This window comes from Acomys minous, assembly GCF_964271855.1.
Source record: "Acomys minous genome assembly, chromosome: 18".
NCBI lineage: Eukaryota > Metazoa > Chordata > Mammalia > Rodentia > Muridae > Acomys > Acomys minous.
In genome coordinates this window covers 11,463,932-11,485,277 of record NC_140501.1, presented here as the reverse complement: position 1 = coordinate 11,485,277, position 21,346 = coordinate 11,463,932, and the positions used below count along the sequence as shown (strand labels likewise).

Here is a 21,346-nt window from a genome sequence, read left to right as displayed (position 1 = left end):
AAGCCAGAATATTAGTCATTAAATAAATGGGAACCATGCTATAATCCTTGGACCTAGAGAAGTTAGATATTGAGACAGGAAATTTTGGTTAGTACACGGATATCCATGGGAGTGAGTGTTAGAACAGGTTTGTAGGTAGATTGGGGATCAGAGCAGGACGAGAACAGGAACATGTGTGCAATAGGTGAGAGGATTTGGAACTGAGGAAGGGATGTGGGTAGAGACTAGTTCTGAAGGACATTTGAGTGGTGGCATAGAAAGCTAGTGCAGGGGAAACTTCTTAAAATATATGAAGGGACTCCTAATGTTGTCTCCAAACAATGAAGGGCATGAAGTATCATCTGTCCCTTTCCTGTCACCCACTGAAGCTTCCAGTACCACAACCGTTTTACCTCTAACTGAGTTCTTGGCCAAAGGTTTCTGAAAACCCATAAACTACCAAGGCTGTTGCCAAGATAGTAGGTTGCTGTCTGAAAACCTATTTCAAGGCCTCATTTCTGAAGAAAACACCTGCACAACTCATTGAATATGGAGAGCATGAGTGCCTACATAAAATATTCACCCTAAGTTTTAGTGTCTTTGGTACTGGAAGATACTCTGTATCCTCCCAAAACATACAGATGTACACCAACACAGTTATAAATCTCTTGATCTGCAATCATATGTTAGTGCAAAAATAACACAAATTTTGTTGGAGTAACCAAGCAATATCTGCTTTGCTTTAAAGCCCACTCCATGAGATGGATCCCATACATGACACTGTTTGTGTGCCCAAGAAACAGAGAGTAGATAGATCAGAAAAATATAAAGTAAAACAAATACTATTGGGGAAAAATTATAATAATATTATGCTATATTCATACACCAATGACTTATTTTGTCATTGTCAAAGAAACTTCTTCCTATAGCAAATGGGTCATATACAGAGACCCACAGCCAGACGTAATCCAGAAACAGAAAGCTTAGAACACATAGCTCCCCAATAACTTCTTCACCTCAGAGCTTAGGGAAGGCCACAAAGAAGAAGCATAGAAAGTCTAACATCCAAAGGACACCAGGAAAACAATGTCCTCTAAATCAACTGAGCATGGCTCATATGATCTCAGGGAGACTAAGAAGCAATATAGAGCTTACCATGATCTCCATCAGGTCCTCTGCATGAGTATATAGTATAACTTTCAGTTTAGTATTTTTATTGACCTGATTTTTATTGATCTGATTATCGTTCCTTCCATTAGGGCTCTTTTCTTTCTGTTGCATTTCCTTTTTCAACTGTGACATGATGTTTTTTTTTCATACTATTATATTTTATTTTGTTAATGTTAGTTGTTAACACTTCAAAGCCTGTTGGGTGGCTCTAGATGACAGGGAAGTTCAGGAGGAACTGGGAGGAGGGAAAAGTGTGTGTTATGTATTGTATCAGAAAAGAATCTATTTTAATAAAACTTGGAATGAGTAGCTAAATAAAAAGTTTCTTTTTTGAAATAGAAAATCTTAAAGCTTAATGTTTGCTACTGCAATGAATGAACTAGAAAATATTCTAGTGGGAAAAGTACAGTGAACTAACTCACACACCTGAACAATTTAGGAAAAGAAACCGTTGGCACTCTCCTTTCTCAATCCCAAAGCCTATGTCAAAGCCAAGCTTGTTCAGCTATGTTCAAAATGTCAACACTAGAAATGTGGAAGCCAGTGAACCCAAAGGCAAGCTTCAGGAAAATTTAGGCTACTCCATGAAATTGTTTCAAAAACTAAAAACAAAATATATAATCTGAAATTTAATTCCCATGCTACAGAAGAAAGAAGTGATACCTATGCACACACTGAACAGGTCAAACACCACCCCGCTTTATACCTGGGACCATCCTTAAAGGGAATATTTGTTCCATGCTTGCCATTTTCCTACAACCCTTGACTCCCACTTAATAATATAGATTTTCACTCCTGTGAGATTTGTTTTTAATGGTACGATCTTCAAAGAAGAGAATAAACTCAACAGAAGGCCGAGCAGCTAATATATTTACCTTAAATGACACAGGCCTCAGGGATGTGAGTTGACAGATTTACTTGGAATATTGTCCGGTTTTTTTGTCCTATTTTTCAGACAAGAAATCGTTGGAAGCCTAATGTGTACTCCCAGAAGCAAAGTGTGAGGTGCCTCTGCATAGCTGAGTTACAGAAGTAGATGATGAACCGAATCAATGAGTAGCCTGGGAACATCAGATTCTTGACCTGGAGAGGCTAGTAGTCTGACCTCAACCTCAGAACATGGTAAAAGGGAAAAACAATTTCCGTTGTCATCAATTGACTGGTTCTGCCGACGAAGTAGAAGAAATAATTGAGTTCAATTTCCCAGAAAACAAGTTCAAAGAACTCTTTGCTTCATTACATTCCAGATTTCACAGGCTGCTGACCAATTCCTAAAATATTAAAGGAATTTTAAATAATAGCAGTGAATCAAGGAGCATATTAAAGACCTAGAAACTAAAAACAGGAGCTATCATATTTTTAATGGAAGTGTGTTAATCTTACTAAGGAGAATGAAATGTCCCTGAAAGTGACAAAAGTATGTCGACAAAACAGATGCTTGGAAGAAGAAATTTGGCTTCTTAACTCATTGCTTGTGCCAGCAACTGTGCACTGTGAAGTTTTAGTCACACAGCTTTGAAAACACAAATCACATTTCCCTCAGTGTTTATACCTGCATGCTCATACTCATATGGAGAAGTTATTTTCTGCTCTTCTAAATAATATTGACTGTATAATGTGGTATATTTTATGATACATTGATTTTCAAGGTGTCACTACTCTAAAATCTTATTAATATTACTTATTTTTGTTTAAAGTAGATAATTTCATCCTTTGTATTTTACATCCCTGAGCCTCTTTTATTAGTTAATTGAAATAATTCTAAATTTTCTTGCCTTCAGTTATTTTTTCCCGATTATAAAAATTTCAACAAAAAATCCAGCTCTTCTCTGGTTCAAAGTAATTAAATACTTTCAGTTATGTATAACTGTGCTCTAATCTGAACTTTATATGTTAAAGAATGATGTATCTATAAAGCAAGAATTCATTAACTTTGATAGTATCATTTTAGTATATTTTTCAATAACAAACAACAAAATGTTATGCACTGCCAGAAGCATTACAATTCAACTTTTGGTAGAAATATAAAACTAAACTTCTGTACATTATTGGTATTCCTAAGATTATTATAAATATTCTTCTTGAAAAATCATGGAAAGGTAAGTCTCAGCAATCTGAATTTCACTAGTCAGTCATTGAAAATGCACAAGAAGTTTTATTGTGGAAGTTAGAGAATTGAAAATGTGTTGATATACAGACAACACATCTGGGATGTGTAAGAATAATGTCATTTTATCAGAATTCTAAGTTATATAGACATACCCTGGTTCTGAAATACCTTCTATAATCCAGTCCCTAAAGTGACTGACAGAACGTAATATGCCTTGTTTTTCAGGAATCGGAAGCTTGATTGGGTTAATACTGATAATTTTTTATATGCTGATCATTCCAGTTGCAAACTGTAAGAATTATCTGAAAGGTGGGCAAAACATATCATCTCTGACACTGTATTTCAGCCTAATTAGTACTTTGAATGGACTTGCATCTTGTGATGCTAATGTAATTATTATAGCTATAATCTTAATGATGGGTCCCAAGTTGATAATTGGACATATATGAAGGCATGGTTCATGGTCAACATGTCTGGTGCTATATGAACTCACAAAACGCTTGACATCATGTACACGACTAGTCTTCCATTGCTATCATTCTGCTCTCACAGAAAATGAGAATAGAGTATTCTGTTCCACTATATTTTGGAGTTTCTGATGCTATTTTTTTTTTATGTTGAATGTCTTAAAGCTAAGAGATTATTTCAGTTTCAGTAGGAATGGAAAAAAAGACTACATTATAATAACAATTTTAAATTATTATACAATATTGTGACTCTTAGAGGGGGACTAATTTAATTTGTACTATGAGATGACCATGAGACTTTGAAGGCTAGAAACAAAGTGTTATATATGACTGTAAAATGTCTCCCAATTATTCATTTTAATCTCTTGTCCTCCAGCCAACAGTGCAATACTAGGAAGCTATGAGACCCATTGTCAGTTATTTCCAGCCATGGAAATAGTAAACCAACCACAACATTTGAAGGAGACAGTCAGCTTCCCAGGAGGACTTTTTTTTTAAATGATTCCTGTTCCATGCTACTGAATGAGGAAGATTTGGTGAAAACTATAAGATTAGATAAATATTTAGTTTATTCTTAACACCATTAGACCTGAAATTTATTTTCAGGATTACACAACAATATATAATATGGGATGGGCTTAGTGCAAGAAAGGTATGTGTCACATGCCTCACCAGTGTTTGAATTGAAGATGGGATTCTGGGCATAGAGAGTATAAAATTATCAAACCTTAAAATTGTCTTACCTGATCTTCACAGTAGAAAAGAGGGCAAGCATGGTGGTGTTGAATGATCATTATGTTGTTGATTACTTATTTTATATTTTTATAAAGTCGTAAATATCTTAGCAATATGAAGTAAAATTTGACAACAGATTGTTTCATGCTTTTTTTTTCCAACATTTGGTGTATTATCTGAGCCTTATCTTAGATGTTCTATTTAAGCATATATTATAAATCAGAAATATTTGTTATGGGACATGCCCCTTGAGCTAGTATCCAGATATAAGTGAGTATATACCATTTGACTCTTTCTGCTTCTGGGTTAACTCATTCATTATGATCATTTTTAGTTCAATCCTTTTGTTCACAAATATCAGGAATTCCTTGTTTTTAATAGCTGAGTAGTATTCCATAATGCAAATGTACCACAGTTTCTTTATCCATTCTTCTACTGAGGGACACTTACACTGTTTCCATGTGGGATAGAGAAGCATGGGAGAATGGGGAAATAGAAGGATCCAGAGGGTCTTAGAAACCTACAAGAAGAACATTATGATGGGCAGATCTGGGCCCAGGGGTCCTGCTCAAACTATGGCACCAGCCAAAGACAACACATGCAGTCAACTTCGAACCTCTACCCAGATCTAGCCTATGGACAGGACATTCTCTGCAATTGAGTGGAGAGTGGGGTCTGACTTTCACACAAAATCTGGTGCCCCATATTTGACCACATCTCCTGAATGGGGAGTCCTGGTGGCACTCAGAGGAAGGATAGCAGGCTACCAAGAAGAGATTGGTACCATATGAATATACACAGGAGGAGGGAGTCACCCTCAGTCACAGTCATTAGGGAGGGGAATAAGGAGAAAATGAGAGGGTGAGAGGAATGGGAGGATACAAGGAATGGGATAACAATTGGGGTGTGATATGAACAAATTAATAAAATATATTAAAAAGAAATATTTGTTATAAATTTGTAACTATTTTATAAGCAAACTTGAGCAATAGATATCACAACCTATTCGTTGTACTTTCTGGCAAATTAACTTTTGCAAGTTCTTCTGATGTAACTGTTCTTGAAAAGAAACAAAGTTCAGAAACAGATTTCTTAGAGGTTGAAATTCATAGCCAGGTATCCATGTATCAGTGGATGCCAGAGGCAGACAGGGCAAGCTATCTGTCTTGCTGATGTTCTGGATCCTAAGAAGACATTTGTAATTTTACCAAAAGAAGCCTAGGGACAACCTAAGATCATTGAGCCCATGTAATGTATAAGGATGTCACAAGAAGATGCTGTCACCAGCCCAGTATGTTCTCTAGAAATCAGACATTGAGATATTAAGACTAATAAGGAAATAGAAATGTTGGAACTTGGTTCAAAAAAGGTTTTATGGAAGGAAAGAAAGGTGGGATAATTTAAGAATAATTTTTATAGTATGCATTTTCATGTATGTATAGGGGATTCTATAATATTATACATCTATACCACTTCCAACCAATTCTCTCTAGGAATCACCAAGTAGCTCCCCTTCAACTTCATGTCATCTATAAAATAATTATCATTATTATTAGCTTTCCCATTGGAGTCAAGTTATTGGTGACCATACGTGAATGGATGTGGACCAGATTCCAGGGCATGAACAATTTACCTGTGGCCACATCCACACTCATAATGACTGTCCCTTCCTTAGCAAATATCAATAACCAATAACTCCACAGTCAGAGCCAGAATCTTATATTAGTATTTCTCAACCTGTGTTAAAATATTGAGTGCCGTCATCTGAAGCATATCTTCTGCAGTTAGCCAAAACTGGTATGTGTATATACCAGATATACTATATATATATATATATATATATATATATATATATATATATATATATATATATATATATATATATATATATACACACACATAACAGTTTCGGCTAGAAGACAGAATTTCACAAGCATATACTCCTATTTTCAGTGTTCTTATATCATTTCTCTACCTAATCTTCAGTAAAGTTTTCTGAACCTTGGATCTGGCATATTCATATAGATGACTTATCTGAAGCTGAACACTCACAGTCACTTTTTTTCATAAGGTAGGGATTGAAGTGATAGACCCACCAACTGGGAAATCAAGTATTCATATGCCCAAGACCCATGGAATAATTCATTCAAACAAACACAATATATTTATTTATATAGTAATAATCATTACAAAAGAGAGATGTATTTTAGATTTACTAAAGAGAACAAGAGTTATAGGGAGGGAGGGAGAGATAGAAAACATGTAAATACTATTTCCTCATGTAAAAAATTGTAAAAAAAACATTTTAAATTCCAATCATATTTGTATGTTGAAATAAAAGTATAGCTAGGACCATAGCTTTAAATCTTAAATTGTGAATGCATAGCCTAAAATAAGTGTAGAAATCATGAAACTAAAAAAATAGGAAAACTATGTATCCCAGGATGTTCTCAAACTCATGATATTCCTGCCTCTGCCTATTTTAGGGTATGGAGGCTCCCCTTTTTTTGTGGAATATTGGAAGGAGATGGATTAAGGAGGGAGAGTGAGACCAGGAGGAGAGTATGGAGGGGTTACAATTGTGATATAATGGAATAAATTTTTAAAATATAATGAAAATAGGAAAACTGATTGTAAGGGAGCAATATAGAAGGAAAGAGCATCTAAAGTTATATAAAGTGAGGAATGAGAAAACTAGGGGGATCTCAAGGAAAAAGGGTAACATACTAGTATGATGTCTGAAAAGTCATAAGGAATCATGCAATTAACTACCTACCTAGAAATAAATATAATTCATGTAAGTCAGTGTATAATTATATATATATATAGTTTAAATGAAATGCTCTTATCAAGGCTGACAATGCTCATCCAGGAGTCATGACCATCTAACAGAAATACCCACATTAGGCATTTAAAGCCTTCTCTTAAGGTTGATATCTTCCAGGAAACCCCAAAAACATCATTTACTACTGTCGTTGTCCTTTGTTGCTACCTGTCCTCAAGAGGTGGAAGGTATGCCCCTATTACTAAAGGCACAAAGTACTTCAGACAAAGATCTCATAGACCCATGGGCTGGTACTGACTTGCATGCTTCCTCCCTGAAACTGGTTTTCCTGGTACCAGAAAGAACCATGAAATATTGCAAAGGAAGGAAGCAAATAGCAGTGCTAACTACATCAAAACAAAGACTAGTTTGACATACATAGTAACACAAAAGCTGTGTGGTGACACATTTACCTCACCAATAGTCAATAGCTCTCTTATTATATTTTAAAAACAAGAGAAAATCATGCATGACACTCGAAACATAGCCAACTGCCCAGGGTTAGGAAAGTCATGGATCTTGGAGGAGAACCTGAAACTGACACTTTACTAAGCCAGACAACTTCTATGCATATTCTAAATATTTGTCACTATACCTAGAGAAAAGAATGAACCTCAGCTCTCATCCAGGTAGTTTTTCTGCAAGAGGCAGAGACCATTACAGAAAACAAAAACCCAATCACAGTTGTGGAGCCCACTTACAATGACCCTTCCAAAACACAGCTTCTGCAAATAATGCTCATGGTTTCTTGCTGAAGAGGGAGTAGAAAGATTGTAAGGTAGTTTGTTGTGAGACTGTGCATCCCTGCAACGTCAGAAGGTACTCTCAGAAAGTCTCACCTACACGATTGTAAATATTAACTGAACAAGGGAAGCACTACTATACATGAGGACGTGGTCAGGGGAAACCTCATAAGGCATCCACTCTATGATGAGAATGGGAGAAATGGTCTTCTCTAAGGAAGAGAATACCAAGTAGCTAATGGATAGCAAATGATCTGTCCTGTAAACATTTACAATTAACACTGTACAGAATGAGCAGGTTGTATTTATGCATTTAGAAATTTATACATACACAGACACAGACTTACAATACACCCAATGACACAGACACACACACACACACACACACACACACACACACACACACACACACACAGGAACAAATAATGAGAAAAGAAGTCTTAAATTTTAAAAAGGACCAGAGTAGGTATATGAGTGAGTTTGCAGGGATGAAAGGAAGATGGAAAATGATGTAATTATGTTATAATCTCAACAAAGGAAAGAAAGGAAAAATAAAAATTAACACACTTATTTAATTCACAAAGTTGAAAGAAATCACAACGTACGAACTAGCCAAATGCCTGTATATAATATTCATTAAAGTTTTTAATGCTGTGGTAATTTATGCTTGTGTTACTTTTCATCGAGTGAAATGCCTACTAGAAATGTAGCAACAAACCAAGCACCTTTTCCACTAGGTTCTCACTTAATGAATGCCTGAGTTTTTAGGTTTCTTTTTTTCTAGGTGACATGTTTATTAGACACATGACGTTGTAGGCACACAACTTTTATTGCTTGCAATAAATTTTATAGTACATTTCTTTTTAACTTTTCTTATAATAAACTATATAAGCATATAAAGTAAATATGTATCCAAAGAATGTCCTTACAAGAATACAGTAGAACAAACAAATAACAAAAGAGAATTGGTGAGTTAGGAGTAGCATGTAAACCATGATGTCAAGTATATTAGTAATTATTAAAAATATGTTTACTTCAAGTTTGACAAATACAAATAGGCAAATCACTATTAATGAAACATTTGTATAACTCATGATTGGCTCATGGCTCTTCCTACTGTATTTAGTTTATTCATGTGTAATAATATAAATGTATATTTTAAAAAAGAAGCATAATAAAAAATTTAAATCCATTATAATGGCAAAAAATAATGAATGTGTAACCTACTGATTAAGGATGTTCTTTCCAGTAAAAGAGTACCATATTTCTCCTATAGAAAGAGATCAAATGTTGGGTGTGGTGGTGGTGCGTGGCTTTAAATCTAGCACTTGGAAGGCAGAGGCAGGTGGAGTTCTGAGTTCAAGACCAGCCTGGTCTACAGAATAGTTCTAGGACAGCCGAGGCTGTTACCAGAGAAACCCTATCTCCTAAAAACCAGAAAAAAAAGAAAGAAAGAAAGAAAGAAAAGAAAAGAAAAGAAAAGAAAAGAAAAGAAAAGAAAAGAAAAGAAAGATGGAATGAAAGAAAGAATGAAAGAGACCAAATGGACCTTTTTTCTACTTTTAAATTATGTACTGAAAATGTAGCATCGCGGATGGAGGAGCTAGAGCAAAAAGCCCTTCACTTCCTAGTGCTAACCGAGTATAGCTTTGTGCTGCTGTGAGGTAATGGCTCTCAAGGTTCTGTCTTGGGTTCTGGCTGTCTTATTTCTTCTGTTTCTAACTACATCAGTCATGTAGAACTTCATTCTAATCGAGGATTAGCACAAATGAGTTCTCGGCTTCTACTGGGGGACGATAACCTTTCTTTGTCTGACTGCTGTGGTATTTCTTCTCTTCAGCTCAGCCATGCCCAAAGTCCTGTACAAAGCCACATATGGTACAAATTGATCAAACACAAGATGATTTTTGCATGTGTGTGTATGTTTAGGTTTCTTATAGGCATGTGGGAGATGGGTTATTCAGCATCGAAGGCAGCTGCATCACTGATAAGCCCCATTTCCATGGATGGAAATTCAGTACAGTGTCAACCCAGAGCTTCTCACACGACTATCAGTTATTTCTGATGATAGGAGACTATTTTATCTCCCATAACTGTTGTTGCATGTAAAGATTTGGGGAACCCAATGTGTATCCTTATGTACCTTGAAAGCTTTATCCTTAGATTTGTACATTCTGTGTACTCACAAGCCTCCTGCTTGTCTCCTCCCTTTATGAGGGAAGGGCTCAATTTAGGAGAAATTACTAAAATACTGGAAAGGATAAATTTAGAAGTTCCCTTAAAAAGTCAAATAATCAAGTGCTCTATTAATAAAAAAAGTAAGAAAGTTGACTTTATTTTTGGAAAAGCTATATTATGAGAGCTTTATTTATTAATTTTAAAAGAAAAATCAAGTATAATGCTGTACAAAAGTACAAAATAATTAAGGAATTTCAAGAGAAATACGTGACCTAGATATCAAAGCTCTGTTTTCAATTTCTGTAATATCTCTCTTGGGTTAATATTTGTTCCAAATTTTAAATCTCTCAAATGTTGGAGGAACTCCCTATGGCCACTGGAAAAATATCATCAGTTAGTCATTGCAATTCAAAACTTCTGGAAAAATAAATAAATTTAATATTGCCATCTGGTACTGACAACAGGACTAAGGCAGACTTTCCTGTAAAACATTTCAACCATAGTATTTACTATTTAAAGGTATGGGCAAAATGTTATTTTTTGTGGTTTATATATGACATTACATTTATCTCAATAATAAATTATTTCTTATAATTTCAGAAGACTCTATTTTCCTTGGAAATATTTATTTTATATAACAACTTAGTAACCTGCATTTCAATACATGTGTATACAGTTATATAAATATGTCTAATAGTCTTACTGCTATTACTATGCTATGCTCTTTATTATAATCTAAATGTTTTCTTTTCTTTTTTTTAAATGGCTTATTTACAGGCCACTCCTTCATTTCTTGCTCCATCTTTCAGATGTCCTACATGGAAGAGAAAGTTTTCTGTACCACTCAAAATCATTTGATCCAATAAAATGAAATTCCAACTGGTGTTCAAGTGCATCAGATTTGTTTAAGCTCGTTCTCTTGACTCACAAATTGAGACACATTTCCTCTCTACTTCCCCAAATCATCTCATACCATGTTATTACTAATTGTTCACCTGATATTAAAAGAAATAAGACTGGTCCTCTTATACACATTCACGCAAAAATCGCTATCTCTTTTGAAAGGAAGACGGTGGTAGCACAGGCATATAACATGAATTTCAGAAATTTGATGCAAGATCACGTAAGTTTGAGGTCAATCTATCATATGTAACTTGACACTGTATAGGTATATGTATGTATTTTTATTATGATCTACATTATAATATTCTAAAAATAATCATAATATAATATTCTTTCTCCTATGGTTTGAATCATCGCAGCAGTAATTAACAGTGTAAACAGGATGTGAGAATATTATTATTATAAAATTTTTAAGTTAATCCATATGTTCAATGATCACTATATACATCAATGATACTGTATTTAGCTCAGTAATTTGGAAAATCCAAATATGTTGTTTTCAAAAACCAAATGCATAGAAAATGTAGTGTGTATGTGAAAAAGAAAAAAAAAATCTCCCTTTCTGTGACAGTAAATATCAGACATTGAAAAGATTATCTTTCCCTATTAATCCTCTTAATTTCAAGTTTATTAATATTTGGAAATTCATTTATATATTTAAAATAAGTTCTCTACTGTATGATGAATATAAAGTTAAATAAAGTTATGAATCTTTCTTAGAGTTTCATTTATATTGTTTTTGGAGACAAGGTTTCTCTATGTAGCCTTGACTATTCTGGACTTGCTTGGTAGACCAGGTTGGCCTTAAATTCATAGTGATTCAACTATATCAGCCTTCAAAGTGATGGGATCAAAGGCATGACATTCTAAACAAATTAGAAAAATATCCCTTGTCCTCATATTAGTTACAGTTTTTCTTTAATATAATAATTTGACATTATTATCTTCTATATTTCTGCTCTTTTATATAAGATAAAATGTGAGTGTGTTTTGATTAATCTCTTACGCTTTGAATTTTGAAATCTTTTTCATACTCATTTTTTGAATATACACTCCACAGCTGAGGATGTTTTGAGGAGTACCAGAATCTATAAGATGTGGGACTAACCAGAAGACGTAGGGCCCCAGGGCAAGGCTTTTGATCATGTGTATCCTAGTTTCTGTTGCACCCTCTCTGGTTCTTCTTTTTGAATGAAATGATCAGCTTGTATCATATCTTTCTTCTACCCTGGACTAAAAGCTCTTTCATTCTTTACCTGTCATGTTATACTGAAGTTCTCTGAAAATGAAAGACCAAATATGTTTTCATCATGGATACAGGTAATAAGAATTATGTTCCTGTGATACCAGTAACTCATAGATGGAGAACTCTTTACCCCTGTCCTGAAGGTTCTTCCTGAGTCACATTCACACTCAGTTGCTTTCTGCTTCTCTCTACTTACAAACTCCTTCACTATTGTTTCAAAAATGATGATATTCAAATTTCATATTATATATCCTGCCAAATGGAATTACCCCTTTATTTTATTTGAAAATAACATTTGTGTTCACTGTAATTTTTTGCCTGGAAATATATTATAAAAACACTGTTCAAATTTATAATAAATGCAAAATCACAAAGGTTTCATCAACCCAATTTCTGTGATTATGTAAAATGCTGTTTCCTATTTGTATTATCATTATAGCTTGTCCTAAAAAACACTTATGGTCTCTAGATTCTATCTTTTTTCCCTTCAGATTACACTGAATTCAGCAATGGCATGCTACTGGCTTATGATTAAATCCTAGACCATTGGAATGGAATAGAAAGTCTAGAAATAGCCTCAATCAGTGATAGGCAGCTGATATTGACAAAGATGTACATAACTTAAAGTGGAAAGGTGTTTAAACAAGTAAATGAGGTAAAACTAAATATATAGAAGTATGAAACAAGACCATTGGAAACTTGAACTGAAGGAGAAAGGAGATGCTGAGGGAGCTGCAAAGAGTAGAGTGAGGAGAAATTCTGGTTGGAATCATTGTAGTGTTATATATATATTTGTGATATATATATATCCAATAAAAATTTAAAAATAAATAATAAATACACAACTGACAAAAAGCAGCCCCAAAATAAAACAAAATAAAGCAAAACAAAACAACAACAAAAACTCCCCGAATATCAGCAAAGATCACATCTTAAAGGCAATATGCAAAGTTGCTAATTTGTTTGAAGTATACTGCACATATGTGCTTTAAGAGTTTTGCTAGACAAAGCTTTTTATAAATTGTATCAACATTTGGAAAAAGAAAGGTTTTATCAAAAATGATTATATGTTTTTAAAAGATAAATGATTAAGGAAAAACAATTTATAAGATGTGATAAACTATTCTCAAACTACTGCATATCGGATGAAGAATTGATATCTAAGATATCAAAGAGATCCAAATTACTCCATAGCAATGGTCACATAACCTATTTAGAATAGATTAATGATACAATAACAGATTTTTCAAATGAAGGCATACACATGACCAAAAAGAAAATATTAAGTACTAAGTATCATTAATCCCAAACATACACGCCAGGATCACGGTGTGCTATCTGTCTGTAGAGTAAGAATGGCTCATGTCAAAAGCTCAAAGAGAAGTACATAACGTCACTGGTGACGCTGTACTGTGAGGTTGTGCAAGCTAGCAAAGCCCCTAAAAATATTGTTCATATTTCTGAAAAACTCCAAAGTAAATTCAAAATTATAATTCTGGAATCTAGAAGTCCTATTATTTGGTTTATACAAAAGAAAAAGAATCACACAAAAAACAGACATCCACACTATCATTTTATTTCACCATTATTTATAATAGGTATGATTTGATCAGTACAACATGCTCATCAGTGGAAAAATAGATGAAATTATTTCCTTTATATCCAACCCATAATAGACAAAAATCCTATCATTCCTGAAAACATGAAGGACACAGAGGATTTCATATTAAGAAAAATTAGCCATGGATAGAAACACAGCACTATATTATATATTTTATATGTTATATCTAAACTTATTTATTTTATAAAATGAGTAAATCATGTCTTTTGCAAGTTTGAAAAATAAAAATTTTTATTTTATTTGGGAAAGAACTTAAAGTTGGGTTGCAGGGAACAGTAGAGTGTTTAGAAGATCTTGAAGAAAGGGAAACATGATCAAAATATATTTACATTTAAAATTGTCTTAAATAATAAATTACAATAAAAAGAGAAAAGAATTGAAAACAAATTATGTTTAACCATGTCTTATTTTTCTTTACTCAGATGACATCACTTGAAAAATAAACCAAGACTCCAACATGACAAAACTCCAAACAAAGTGTGTTTCTACTATCATCTAATGAGAAAGTGTGTTTCTCCACAAAGTCACAGCAGTTGTATATTCAGCTCTTTGAACTTTTCACCTTCTAGTAAGGGTTCTATTGCTTCTCATAGTTGCTTCATCTTTACCAGACAACAAATTATGTTAGTCATCTCTTATATCCATCTTTGGTGTATTTGTGTTCAGGTATTTTACTTATTCTTAAATTAATTAAAAGAGGTAATTTAGGGGGGGTAATAATATTAAAGAAAGGTACCGGAATAATTGTGTGTGTGTGTGTGTGTGTAGATATTATGTTGTCATATACAGAAATTAAGAGGAAGTATATCACAGAGGTTAAAGTTAAGCATGAAGTTCTGAGACCCATGGGTCTTAACATTATAGAAAATGTAGGTTATCTTAAATTTATTAATGAGTTTTTAGTGCAGTACTAAAACAAAGAACATTAAAGGGAATGAAGTTAAATGGACTTCATAAAAAATTAAAGAATAACCTAAAAGAATAAAAAGATAAACATGATAAAAGAATATTTTGAGATCCATTAGAGATAATAACCTAAATAAACCTCAATTTCGCAAAGCGAAGAACTTATAAGAATCAAGAAAATTAATTTAAGAGTAAATCAGGGTTTTGAAAGCTGAGAACATTAGAGGAGAATATTTGTAAGACATTGTCTCTAGGCACTATATTACAATTAGATAGAAAGAATAAGTATTTGAATTCATGAGATAGTATGTGTGTGTGTGTGTGTCTTTGTGTGTGCATGCATTGTTAATGTACTCATGAAAAAATAATAAATTAACATGTTATTTATATATATATAATACTTTAAGTGTATCATATCTTACTATATACATACATAAATAAAACATGCCTCTATATTTACATGTATGTACATATATATGTACATATAAATATTATACTTCAATCAAAAATTAAAGTAATTATTGAAAACAAATGGCATTCTCTATCACAAAATCCACATGTTTTATATACTCTTTGAGTTACCTTTGGATATTGACTTATTCAGGGTAACAGCATGGTATCTCAGGCCTCCATGTTCTTTTCTCTATTTTCACACAACCAGGCTAATGTAATGAGAGGACATTTTGCAACCATGATAATTTAATATGGCCCCAAATGTCACTGGTTTCTCAGTGTCAGAACCAAAGGTGGGTTATTTTTCAAGTGCTGTCATCTGAGAAAAGAAAAATAAGAATTTTCCTTCAGTGGTTCACCCCGCCACCCAATAACATCATTCTCTTTGAAAGCTTGTTCCACAGTTTTTTAATTCAAACCTGCACTATGTCATACAAATGCAGTGCTCTCAGTGGATTCTTTTATTTATGTTTATGTGTCCTCAACCAGTGAAATCAGGGATGTAGTTACTGACATTAATTTTACTATTTGTCTCCAACTCAGAGAAGAAAAATGAACCGATGAAGGAATATAAAATATATTGATTGATTCTTGGTCTTAATCATTAATACAAACTAATGCCTAAAATATTTATTTAGACATATACATTCTAAATTAAATTTATTGAATCTGGTTCGGGGTTACCTCACTCACTCACTTCTAATTCCAACCATTTGCCAGAAATTTCAAGATTTCTTTGCTTTTAATAGCTGAGTAATTTTTGTACATGTACCACAATTTCCTTATCTATTCTTCAGTTGAGAGACATCTAGGTTGTTTCTAGATTCTGGCTACTACTAATAAAGTTTTTATGAACGTAGTTGAGCAAACGTCTTTGCCGTATGTTGGAACATCCTTCATGTATATGCCCAAAAGTGGTCTGGCTGTGTCTTGGAGTAGCACTATTCCCAGTTTTCTGAGAAAGCGTGCAATTGATATTAGCCCAACACAGATGTCCTTTGAGAGACTCCACCCAGTGGGGGATCAGGACAGATTCTGGAACTTGCTGGTATACTCCAGGTGGAGCACTAAGAGTAGCATGGAAGAATGGGAGTATGTAAGGACCCAGAGGGTTAAGGAACCCCACAAGGGGAGACCATCAAGATGGGCAGAGCTGCACTTTACGGCGGGTTGTACAAACCTTGTACCAACCATGGGCGATGCATGCAGTAAACCTAGACTGTTCAGATATAGCCAATATACAGGTCATATTCCATGGTTGTGGGGAAAGCAGAGACTACCTCTAAAATAAACTCTGGTGCTCCAAATTTGATCACGTTTCCTTGGTGGAGAAGTCCAATGGCACAGAGTGGAAGCAGTCTACCTGGATGAGACCTGATAGGCTGTGGTCATATGGTCATGGAGGAGGTCCCCTTCTGTCAGAGGTCTAGGGGAGGGGAAAAGGGAAGAAGATGGAGGGAGTGTGAGAACAAAAAGATACAAGTGAGGGGATAGCAATCTGGATATAATCTCAATAAATTATAATAAAAATACATTGAATCTGTCTTTAATTAGACAGATTTTCACACTGTGATAACAGCATGCCTTAAAATTCTTTGCATAGATCTCTATGAATTTTAAATGTTTTTAATTACTGACTTAACAATATTTCCTGATGGTCTTACATTCTGGGTTACTAGTTATATAAATAACATTATTCAGAACATGTGCTAAGAATTAAAGCCAATTTCCCCAAATCCCTCCGGTTAATATGGAACTATAGGATTTATGCTATTTCCACATCTTTATGAATAATATACACAGCTATACATTTAAGTGTCCACTTTTACTACTTTCTTTTCTTTGATGAATTGACAACATTTATCCTTTCAAGTGCTTTAACTTAGTAAATTTAGGTACCAGAAATGTTTGCTAAGAGTAGTGGTGTATACAAGTGAGGGGAAAACATTTTAGATGTAATCTGAATAAATTAATTAAATAAAAAAGGAGAATGGAAAATGGGAGGGAAAATAATAAAAGTATACTATAGAGCTGTTATCCGCTATTAGCAGTTTAAGCACTGGGTGTGCCATGTACCACTAATTGACAAGTATATTTATGAATATAAATTTAAATGAAATACAAATGAAAAAACATTGCCACCATTGTGTTGGTGTGTACTGTCTTAGATCAGACGGCTTATAAAAAATAACCATGATGCAAAAAAAAAAGTCACTGACTTCTTTATTTTAAAACTCTTTTCCATAAAGTCTACATTAGAACAAAATGTAAGAGACCTCGCCTTAGCAAACTAAATATGATCTCAACCAAATGGAGTTTACTCTGCACTTGAAAGTTCTTGTTCCATTTTGGAAGGAATAATGGAGATTAATGAAGTCAAACTCTCTATTTTGGAGAATAAATTGAGCCTACTCAGAAATGCTTCAAAATGGCACATAACTCTTTTATGAATCAAGCAGAATGAGCTGATGTCAGGCTATAAAACAATTAATGTTATTCATTGGGACCGAATATTAATGGGAGAGTTCAGCACTGAGAACATTTCAAAGTACAAGACAGTATTTATTATTAAGCTCTAACTGCAAATACACTTTATAAGTGAAAGTTTTTGCTTCTGTTATGCTGACAGAATAAATGAAATGTTTAAAGAATTCATTTTTGCAAGTCAGATTTACAAAGAAGACATTTAAAAGAATAACCCTGAGCCAAAAAAGAAACTGTTATAATGCTTATGTAGATAAACTGCATAATCAAAATAATCAATTCAGTAATAATTTTCAGCTCCTTTGTTCCAACGAATAAAATATAACAAGACACTAGAGAAAAAATAGTATTGGCTTTGTTTACAGTATGCTGTTTGCTTGAGTCATTTGTGTAAAATAGCAAGAGATAGTGAAGCACACACAATGTTTAACAGCTGTGGCAGAAACTATTAATTATACTTTAATAATGAGAATAATTCATAATTCACTGGACGGAGAATATAAAGAACAGTCAAGTTATATGTTTCATGGAAAGGGTGAATGATTTTTATATGGAAATATTAAAGGTAACATTTTAAAAGAAAATAAGGGAAAACATAGTACAAACTACCTCAATGAGTAACAGGACACAGTTTACACTATAAACTAATAAGTAATTTTTATTAACTAGTGATTTGTGAACAACCTGATGGAAAGTGTGGAGTAGGAAGAGAAGATTTTTAAACTAAGATAAAAATGTGTTAAATGCTACCAAATTTTGACTTCAAGTCTCTATAACTAAATTTTATGTTATGCTGTACCATAATTTGACAAAGTGATAATAGACTTTAGTGAGAAGAGAACCAAATTATATCAGCTCTCAATATAAAATCTCATTTGAGAACTCAACTACTCTGTGTTTAGCTAGAGTATTATATTTTAATGAGAAACAGGCACTCTGATGCCAATCAGCAAGTCTAGACACTATTTCAATATTGTGTGACCAGATGAGAACTCTAAATCTTATTCTCTTTCTCTGAAAATTAATATTCAACATTAAGAAGTAATAGAGCTCTGTTCAACTCCCATTCCTGTTCTGAAGAAAAAAATAGAATATCACTACTGCTCCTTTTCATATTCTTACCAACACGTACGTAAAAGCTGGTTTATTTCAAATAATGGAATTCATTTAAACATATCCTTTTAACAGTATAGAGTTGCTCTTAGTAATCAACCAAAAACTCCAAAACATTAACCACAGCTTTTAATAATTAATGTCCACTTAAATTTGAAATTTTATTGTTTACTCACACATGGTAGTTCTATTATATAAAAAATGAAATAAAATAATATACATCATGTTTAGAATATAAAAATCTATGATTATTTTACACATACAAATGACAAATTCTGAAATAATTTTTCCTTTCTGCTGAGTTTTAGAAGTAAATGAAGACCTCAACAAACAATCTATTCAGTGTACCCTTATTTTAGCCTGATTCTATATGGGTGTTGTGATAGTGAACTCCAAAACAAGTCATACATTACTGTTGAGGTTAATGAAATACTTCACTAATTTTTCTTCACATGTTTAGATAACACTCTGTTCTTAATCTAATGTGAGGTAAAATTCAGACTCTCAATATTATGAAAAGGGCACTCTTCATTAATTAATGCCTGCCATGACTTAATGCATTAGTGAAACTGCCAAACATGAAAAGCTCATTTAAGAATCATAAAATGCATGATTGTGTCTCATCTGCTAGCTATTCCTACCTGTTCAGAGCATATCGTGAGGGTGCTTACTGTGGCCTTACTATTTGTTTTTTGGTAGTCTGGAATTGAAAACTTGAAATATTATTACTTAATTTATTCAAAATGTTAATTTGGTTTTTAAAGTACTTCTTTTATTTTTTTTGAGATTTTAATATAATTATAGCATCTTTTGCTTCTGCTTCCTTCATTCAAGACCTGTGAGCCCATCTGTCCTTGCTGCTTTCAAATTCATTGTCTCTTTTAAAATTACTTCTTGCTATATACATGTGTATTTGTTATAAACATGTATTTCTAATTATAAAATAACAGTGTGCTCATCTATTTTTATGTAATATTCAGTGCTGATCATTCCCTATTGGGTAACCAGTGTGCATGATCACTCATTCCTGGAAAATACCATATATCCCACTTTCAGTATTTAAAAATGTTAGAAGAATAAATAAAATGCCTTAAAATGCATCAACAAGAACATTTGCTCAACAATGTTCATAGCAGCCTTATTCATAATAGCCAGAACATGGAAACAGCCTAAAAGTCCCTCAGTAGAAGAATGGATAAAGAGACTATGGTACATTTACACTATGGAAGACTACTCAGCTATTAAAAACAAGGAATTCCCAAAACTTGTGGACAAATGGATTGACTAGAAATGATCATAATGAGTGAATTAACCCAGAAGCAGAAAGACTCAAATGGTATATACTCACTTATATCTGGACACTGGCCAAAGGGCCATGTCCCATGAAAGTCTTTACTTAACCAGGAAAGTGGGACAGAGGGGAGAACATCCTATTGGGACTCTAGGTGAGAGAAACATGGGAGAATGGAGAAATAGAAGGATCCAGAGGGTTCTAGAATCCTACAAGAAGACCATTATGATGGGCAGATCTTGGCTCACGGGTCCTGCTCAAACTATTGTACCAGCCAAGGACAATACGTGCAGTAAACTTCGATTCCCTACCCAGATCTAGCCAATGGACAGGATATTCTCCACAGTTGAGTGGAGAGTGGGGTCTGACTTTCACACGAACTCTGGTGTCCCATATTTGACCATGTCCCCTGGATGAGGAGGCCTGGTGGCACTCAGAGGAAGGATATCAGGCTACCAAGAAGAGACTTGATACCCTATGAGCATATACAAGGGGAGGAAGTCCCCCTCAGTCACAGTCATGTGGAAGGGGAGTAAGGGAAAAATGGAAGGGAGGGGGGAATGGGCGGATACAAGGGATGGGATAATCATTGAGGTGTAATATGAATAAATTAATGAAATATATTTAAAAATGTATCAGTGAATATATGGAAATATAAGATTTTAAGAGTTAAGATTGTAAGAACATGGAATGACCTCTTAGCTAAAGACTACATCATGAGAGAAATAAGATTCTTGATGGCATATTACTTTTAATACCTGTAAATTATACCAATGTAATATGCTCCTAAATATACTTCTCATAACTTCAAACTAAATTTGAGAAAACATTCTCAAGAGTTGAATAGAAGTAATTTCCAAAATTGCAAATAAATGTGTTAGATCACACATAGTCTTGCTTATTTTACTGGCAAGGCTACTTTCCACTCCTGGTCATAAGTTAATATATGTACATATTGAGTGACATCAATTTGAAAATGGTAGGCATTCTTGTATTGATAGTCTCAAGACCAATTCTATGACTATGATCATGCGGAATATTTTGTTTTGGACTTTGTGACATACTTATAAATAACATGAATTTGAAATAATTCTCATTTCCTTTGCACCCAAATTACAGAGTT

The 21,346-nt window shown here is 33.7% G+C and overlaps 1 long non-coding RNA gene across 1 annotated transcript in view; it reads right to left on the bottom strand.

The window, feature by feature from the left end:
* Window positions 1-20,387, bottom strand: part of LOC311589436 — a 68,776-nt gene extending 48,389 nt beyond the window's left edge. The window contains exons 1-2 of the long non-coding RNA XR_014776552.1: window positions 20,281-20,387; window positions 16,616-16,761 (exon numbers count right to left, since the gene is read on the bottom strand). This is a non-coding gene — a long non-coding RNA (uncharacterized lncRNA). The remainder of the gene's footprint in view (window positions 1-16,615; window positions 16,762-20,280) is intronic.
* Between the last annotated feature and the right edge of the window lie 959 nt (window positions 20,388-21,346).